The sequence below is a fragment of the Salmo trutta genome, chromosome 14 (assembly GCF_901001165.1).
Source record: "Salmo trutta chromosome 14, fSalTru1.1, whole genome shotgun sequence".
Classification (NCBI taxonomy): domain Eukaryota; kingdom Metazoa; phylum Chordata; class Actinopteri; order Salmoniformes; family Salmonidae; genus Salmo; species Salmo trutta.
This window is the reverse complement of record NC_042970.1, coordinates 140,001-149,139: the sequence shown is the minus strand read 5'-3', so window position 1 is coordinate 149,139 and position 9,139 is coordinate 140,001.

The window sequence follows — 9,139 nt, the reverse complement described above, 5'->3', positions numbered from 1 at the left end:
GAGAGGAATCTTGCTGGCGAATGATCTTGTACAGTTCGTTGAGTGCCGCCTTGGTGTTTACTTGTGGCACCAGTCCTGAGCATTACGGGGACAGACAGGCTTACTGGACTGGCTGGAATTTACCTTGGCTGTTATAATGATGGAGGCTTCTTGGGCACCTTCAATACTGCAGAAATGTTTTTGTACCCTTCACCAGATCTGTGCCTCGACACAATCCTGTCTCGGAGCTCTACGGACAATTCCTTCGACCTCATGACTTGGTTTTTGCTCTGACATTCACTGTCAACTGTGGGATCTTATATAGACAGGTGTGTGCCTTTCTAAATCATGTCCAATCAATTGAATTTACCACAGGTGGACTCCAATCAAGTTGTAGAAACATTTCAAGGATGATCAATGAATCTGCACATCTATCACTCCAGTGTTTAATTGCTAAATTGTCATTATTTCGCCACTGTGGCCTATTTATTGCCTTAACTCCCTTATCTTACTACATTTTCACACACTGCATATAGATGTTTCTATTGTGTTATTGACTACGTTTGTTTATCACATGTGTAACTCTGTGTAGTTTGTGTCGAACTGCTTTGCTTTATCTTGGCCAGGTCGCAGTTGTAAATGAGAACTTGTTCTCAACTGGCCAACCTGGTTAAATAAAGGTGAAATATATATTTTTAAATTTTTTATAAATGGAAACAGGATGCACCTGAGCTCAATTTTGAGTCTCATAGCAAAGGGTCTAAATACTTATGAAAATTAGATATACGTTTTTAATACATTTACATTTTGCTTTGTCATTATGGGGTATTGTGTGTAGCTTAATGAGGAAAAACAATTTAATAAATGTTAAAATAAGGCTGTAATGTAACAAAATGTGGAAAAAGTCAAGGGGTATGAATACTTTCCGAATGCACTGTACATCCATTAGTTTATAATTGGTATCAGTGACTGTGTAAATATCCATTATTATAATTGGAGTCAGTGATTGTGTATTATAGACGCGATGGTAGTCACGTATACAGGCATTGGTTGAAGCTCGGTGTTAAATTCTCCCTACCATCAAGTCTAACACGGAACCCAAACCGGCTGCGCGCGTGCGCCATCGTGCATACATTTATTTTGTCCCCCCACACCAAACGCGATCACGACACGTAGGTTAAAATATCAAAACAAACTCTGAACCAATTATATTAATTTGGGGACAGGTCAAAAAGCATGAAATATTTATGGCAATTTAGCTAGTTAGCTTGCACTTGCTAGCTAATTTGTCCTATTTAGCTAGCTTGCTGTTGCTAGCTAATTTGTCCTGGGATATAAACATTGAGTTGTTATTTTACCTGAAATGCACAAGGTCCTCTACTCCGACAATTAATTCACACATAAAACGGTCAACAGAATAGTTTCTAGTCATTTCTCTTCCTTCCAGGCTCTTTCTTCTCTTGACTTTATATTGCGATTGGCAACTTTCATAAATTAGGTGCATTACCGCCACTGATCTCGGTCGTCTTCAGTCACCCACGTGGGTATACCCAATGAGGAGATGGCACGTGGGTACCTGCTTCTATAAACCAATGAGGAGATGGGAGAGGCAGGACCTGCAGCGCAATCTGCGTCAGAAATAGGAATTAGTTCTATTTTAGCCCTTGGCAACGCAGACGCTCGTTGGCGCGTGAGAGCAGTGTGGATGCAATAATTGAATAACATAGACTTCTACATTTATTTTGCAGCGCTCGCGGTTTGGTCAGCCTGTAAGCCAATATGAAACCAATACGGAGAACCACATACAGATGTCTTTTTTTTTAACAGCGTCGGTAGCAATTGACTTTTTAAAACTATTTGTAGTGGCTACCGAGCTCAAATTCTAGACGTCACATTAAAATGAGTCTATAGCGTCCATAACGTGACCATTGGACTTAGCGCAAGATAGACTAAATTTGTAGGTGCAACAGTTTTTATTGAATCTATAATTTGTGGCTCTCACGTGTCCATTTCTGCCCATTATGAACCAATGATATGCTACCTTTTTTGTAGCATTTCTGACAATGCTAACATATTTTTTTCAGTTGAATCGAGCCAGCAATTCTAAAACCCAGGCCAGCAATTCAGAATCATCTTGAATAAACAAGACTATTAAAAAAGCTAAACTATTTCCAGCCTGTAGTAAGGTTTCCATCCAACAGGAGACAGATTTGCATGCAAATATTCAAAAATCAACATAAAGAAAATGCACATTTTCCCACCAGTAGTGTTTCCACCAAACGGACTTCGAGTCGTAGTGGGAGGACCACACAACCATATCATCACGTGACTCCAAGTTTCCTTCGATATGATGGGTATTATATAAATATTAGCACATAATGACATTTCCCCCCGCCATTTCTCACATAATATTTTTTACAGACACAAAAGATCATGAAATGGTTGGATGGAAACCTGGTTTGTGTCCGAATGAGATGTAGTAAAGTGTTGACTTCATTAATAAAATATGACCTATTCAGATTATATAAATCTACACACGCACACGAGCGCGCACTGAGCTCCAGTTGGTCCATTTCAAAGCTTTTCCGCTCGCTGTTCCTTTTGATGTTTATAAAGCAGCAACAGAGGAACAAGGAAGGGACTTTGTTTGATATGAATGTGCTGTTAGGTCCCACTTGCGCTCTCTCTCTCTCTCTCTCTCTCTCTCTCTTTCTCTCTCTCTCTGTCTCTCTCTCTCTCTCTCTCTCTGTCTCTCTCTCTCTCTCTCTCTCTCTCTCTCTCTCTCTCTCTCTCTCTCTCTCTCTCTCTCTCTCGCTGTCTCTCTCTCTCTCTCTCTCTCTCTCACCACTGTGTAGAGTCCCAGGGTGTTGGCACAGCGAGACTATCTCTGAGGTATAGGTTACTGTCGGTTATGGGATGCAGGACAATATGTAATCATGCCAAGACTGTTCTGCAGCAATTAATGTGAAGCCGCCCCTCTCTTCAAGTTTATTGATAGGGGCAGCAGGTAGCCTAGTGGTTAGAGTGGAGAGGCAGGTAGCCTAGTGGTTAGAGTGGGGAGGCAGGTAGCCTAGTGGTTAGAGTGGGGAGGCAGGTAGCCTAGTGGTTAGAGCGTTAGACTAGTAACCAAAAGGTTGCTAGATTGAATCCCTGAGCTGACAAGGTAAAAATCTGTCGTTCTGCCCCTGAACAAGGCAGTTAACCCACTGTTCCCCTGGTAGGCCGTCATTGTAAATAAGAATTTGTTCTTAACTGACTTGCCTAGAAAATAAAAAAATGCAGTTGCAAAATAATGTTGTTTTTTTGTACTTGTTAAAACCCAGTCTTATTTTGGACATGTCTTGAGTTAAAAACACATATTTTACTGAGGCCATAACCACAGTGACGTTTCAGTGCATGCACTACATGCACTACATACAGAGAACAGTTACAACCGTTCTGTTCCTCAACACATAATAAAATGAACATGGCTCGCTGCCATAGAAATACTAGAACAGGAAAAAAAAAACTCAGGCCACTGCAACTTCTATACATACAGAGAAGGGTCCTGGGCCGCAACAGGAGCACGGGCTGTTCTGTTACCAGAACACATGGCATCTCACATCTCACATGATATCTAATTATTATTTAACCAGGCAAGTCAGTTAAGAACAAATTCTTATTTACAACAACAGCCAGTGGGTTAACTGCCTTGTTCAGGGGCAGAACGACGGATTCGATCCATCAACCTTTCGGTTACTGGCCCAACGCTCTAACCACGAGGCTACCTGTCGCCCCTCTCTTCAAGTTTATTGATTGATTTATTGCTAATGATTCAGTAGTCAGTTCAAATCAAGATGTAATGACTAGAGGATGAAATGCTGTTGGTAAAATGATAACGTGAAGCCTCAGTGAACACATTATGGCTGTCTATGCATGAATAACAAAGCTTGACATATACACCATGTCTAATCCAGCTTGACATATACACCATGTCTAATCCAGCTTGACATATACACCATGTCTAAACCAGCTTGACATATACACCATGTCTAAACCAGCTTGACATATACACCATGTCTAATCCAGCTTGACATATACACCATGTCTAAACCAGCTTGATATATACACCATGTCTAATCCAGCTTGACATATACACCATGTCTAAACCAGCTTGATATAAACACCATGTCTAAACCAGCTTGACATATTGGGCTGCATTTAGAGCTCCTCACAAAGAAACAGATAGAGCATAGTCTCATAAGTTCTATAGCAGCATCAAAACAGAGGAGAGTTCTATAGCAGCATCACAACAGAGGAGAGTTCTATAGCAGCATCACAACAGAGGAGAGTTCTATAGCAGCATCAAAACAGAGGAGAGTTCTATAGCAGCATCTAAACAGAGGAGAGTTCTATAGCAGCATCACAACAGAGGATAGTTCTATAGCAGCATCAAAACAGAGGAGAGTTCTATAGCAGCATCTAAACAGAGGAGAGTTCTATATCAGCATCTAAACAGAGGAGAGTTCTATAGCAGCATCAAAACAGAGGAGAGTTCTATAGCAGCATCAAAACAGAGGAGAGTTCTATATCAGCATCTAAACAGAGGAGAGTTCTATAGCAGCATCAAAACAGAGGAGAGTTCTATAGCAGCATCAAAACAGAGGAGAGTTCTATATCAGCATCACAACAGAGGAGAGTTCTATAGCAGCATCAAAACAGAGGAGAGTTCTATATCAGCATCTAAACAGAGGAGAGTTCTATATCAGCATCTAAACAGAGGAGAGTTCTATAGCAGCATCAAAACAGAGGAGAGTTCTATATCAGCATCTAAACAGAGATGAGTTCTATAGCAGCATCAAAACAGAGGAGAGTTCTATAGCAGTAAAAGTGATGGGAGTTCCTCATAGTTCAATCATCAGAACAATGGCAGCCCTCCTGAGAGAATCATGTCCACATTTTACAAGCCCATCTCAGTTCTTTCATTCTGATGTTCTGGAGGACGCTCTTTAAAAGGCCCCAGTCCGTAGGCTGTATTTAAAATAATAATGTGCATAATTACAGTCTCTCACTGGCTGACTCCCTCTTGAAAAACAAGGCAGAGCCGTCATGCCAAAACCACAGCCAGGGATAAAAAAAAGGGCTTTCTGTGTGGTTCTCAGGCACACAGCCTCGAGTCTCTCCAGTGGTGCCTAGCTTTAGTTACTAGACCTACCGCACTCGCCCACACACACACACACACACACACACACACACACACACACACACACACACACACACACACACACACACACACACACAGAGATACACAGTTTTCCCGGTGATGATATAGTTACCAGACCTGGGAACCAATAGTATTTGAACTCTTTTAAATACATTGACCATTTTCTTTAGCCTGCCTTGGAGTGTCAGGTAGGCGGGGTTTGCACATTTGGGACATTTCTATTGGTTACATTGCAGCGTGCAAGCTTAAAAAAAAAAAAGGGAAAAAAAGTGTAAATGATTTGAAACAGTATGTAAACCCAGGTCTGGTAGCTAGTAGACCTTGTGCACTCTAAACTCTATGTGTTTAACCAATAGACTCTGTTCAAACACACTATTTATGACCAACGTTTACATGGTCTCTGAATGAGTCCCAAATGGCCCCTATCCCTAACATAGGGCCCATCAAAAAAGTAGTGCACTATAAGCTATGCACTATATAGGGAATAGGGTGCAATTTGGGCTGCAGTTTCAGTGCCCTGAAATCACATTTCCATTTTCAGGTGTCTCTCTCTGTGTGTGTGTGTGTGTGTGTGTGTGTGTGTGTGTGTGTGTGTGTGTGTGTGTGTGTGTGTGTGTGTGTGTGTGTGTGTTACATTCCATACAGGGTTCCGAGGCATGTGAATTGCGTCTGAAGGAAGTGGGAATGTGAGGAATTCCAGAAGGCTCCAGTGTCTGTTTACTGGCAGTCCTATGGGAAGACCACGGCTGTGTGTTTACTGGCAGTCCTATGGGAAGACCACGGCTGTGTGTTTACTGGCAGTCCTATGGGAAGACCACGGCTGTGTGTTTACTGGCAGTCCTATGGGAAGACCACGGCTGTGTGTTTACTGGCAGTCCTATGGGAAGACCACGGCTGTGTGTTTACTGGCAGTCCTATGGGAAGACCACGGCTGTGTGTTTACTGGCAGTCCTATGGGAAGACCACGGCTGTGTGTTTACTGGCAGTCCTATGGGAAGACCACGGCTGTGTGTTTACTGGCAGTCCTATGGGAAGACCACGGCTGTGTGTTTACTGGCAGTCCTATGGGAAGACCACGGCTGTGTGTTTACTGGCAGTCCTATGGGAAGACCACGGCTGTGTGTTTACTGGCAGTCCTATGGGAAGACCACGGCTGTGTGTTTACTGGCAGTCCTATGGGAAGACCACGGCTGTGTGTTTACTGGCAGTCCTATGGGAAGACCACGGCTGTGTGTTTACTGGCAGTCCTATGGGAAGACCACGGCTGTGTGTTTACTGGCAGTCCTATGGGAAGACCACGGCTGTGTGTTTACTGGCAGTCCTATGGGAAGACCACGGCTGTGTGTTTACTGGACTGGCAGTCCTATGGGAAGACCACGGCTGTGTGTTTACTGGCAGTCCTATGGGAAGACCACGGCTGTGTGTTTACTGGCAGTCCTATGGGAAGACCACGGCTGTGTGTTTACTGGCAGTCCTATGGGAAGACCACGGCTGTGTGTTTACTGGCAGTCCTATGGGAAGACCACGGCTGTGTGTTTACTGGCAGTCCTATGGGAAGACCACGGCTGTGTCTCAGTGTCTGTTAAAGGCCTCTGTTAATTCTTTGTACAGGGCTGTATAGACCTTGGCGATCGCTGCGTGTCTCTTTAAAGTGGAAGAAAACCTGTCCTTCTCCTCTTCCTCTCTCTCTCTACCTCTCCCCTCCATGTCAGCAGTTCATCTGACGTGAACTCAATTGTTACATTTGTTTATATTGTCACTAGATCTGGGACATGAGTGATGAGAGCGTCCGAGGAGGAGGAGGAGGAGGATGGAATCATCAGAGTTCTAGAACAGAACACAGTCCCACAGGGATTCTACTGCGTTCCAACAAGCCATCTCTTCTAACCTCTTTACTGTAGGTTATCTGGTCAGAGAACAGCTAAGAATAGGACTTGGTTATTATTATTATGTAAAACCCAGTCGGTGTTTGTTATGTATGCCACTGATACGGTTTTAATAACGGCTCTATAATGGTCAGATGGCGCCCTACTGAACGGCGCACATCTGACCATTATAGAGCCGTTATTAAAACCGTATCAGTGGCATACATAACAAACACCGACTGGGTTTTACATAATAATAATAACCAAGTCCTATTCTTAGCTGTTCTCTGACCAGATAACCTACAGTAAAGAGGTTAGAAGAGATGGCTCTGACCCAACTTTTGTGAAACAGATTTTTTATTTTATTTAACGAGGCAAGTCAGTTATTAAGAACAAATTCAGATTTTACAAAGACGGCCTACCACAGGCAAACTCTCCCCTAACCCGGACAATGCTGGGCCAATTCTGCGCCGCCCAATGGGAATCCCGATCACGGCCGGTTGTGGTACAGCCCGGAATCGAACCAGGGTCTGTAGTGACGCCTCTAGCTCTGAGATGTAGTGCCTTAAACCGCGGCACCACTTGGGAGCCCAAGTGAAGGTATCATCAGAAAGTTGCATAACAATCTTACCAGTGATGTAATTTTTTATAGCGGCTAATAACATTTAAAATGTGATTTTCTTTCTTCCCCCCTCTCCACTTAAAGTCAGTTCACTGCTGTAACAAGGAAAACTATACAGGGAAAACCCCTTTGGACAAGCACATGCGAACAAACTAATTGGAAGGACAGACATCCCAGCTCATAAAGTTCCATCTCAAAAGGACATGGTAAATTGGTACTGCACGCACAACATTAGTATAAAACAGCGATCTGGATCCTGAAGGGGATCCACCTGGATCTAAGAGGGGATTTGATCTGGATCCATGATCGATTGGCTCTGCTGTAATCATGCTGTAATCAACCACTTAGCTAGCAAGTTAGGAAACCACATGCATAGCTGGAGCCCTAAACTGGAGATAACTGGAGATAATGTACCACATTAAATTAACTTCGAGTTATAAGCAGTGGTGTAACACACTTAAAGCTTTAGGCTTTACCCCAAAAATATAATAAATAAACGCTATTGGTATTTATGGGACGGTATTGCTCAAGATATATTGCTCAAGCCTAATGATTACCATTGGAAATGTTAAAATGACTTTCAGGTGTCAGTCTTTGTAGTCATACTTTTTGTTTTTGTTTTCAAGGACTTATTTAAATTGTCCTGATATGAACCATACCAGCTCACTGTACGTTGGCTCAAATGGGTCTTTTTCGGTTACCCTTTCAGATATGTTACAGGGAATGTATTGATTTCAGCCTTTCAAATACGTTACAGGGAATGTATTGATTTTCAGATATGTTACAGGGAATGTATTGATTTTCAGATATGTTACAGGGAATGTATTGATTTCACCCTTTCAGATATGTTTCGGTCACATCTTCTCCTGCGACCGTCGTACCACCGGAATTCTAACACCAGTCCTGGGATTCTTCATTACGCACACCTGCCACTCATCATTACACATACCTGTTAATCATTATGATTCACACCTGGACTCCATTACCTTTATCATTTCCTCCCTTTTATATGTCACTGTCTTATGTTCACTCACCAGTTGGTACTATTCTTGTGTACCGGTCTTTAGCCACATGGAATTGTCTCCTTCTTGGTTTTGTTGTTTCATTAAACATTGCACCTGCTTCCCGACTCACACCTACATTATTACAGTTACAGGGAATGTATTGATTTTCCAATTTTACCTTTAACTGCAACAACTTGATCTTACCTGAGTGTACAAAACATAAAAACACATTCCTAATATTGTGTTGCACCCCCTTTTGCCTTCAGAAAAGCCTCAATTTGTCGGGGGACAGACTCTACAAAGTATCAAAAGCGTTCCACAGGGATGCTGGCCCATGTTAACTGTGGGAAGCATTGGAGACGTGTCAAATTAGCTGGATGTCCTTCGGGCGGTGGACCATTCTTGATACGCACAGGAAACTGAAAAACCCAGCAGCGTTGCAGTTCTTGACACAAACTGGTACACC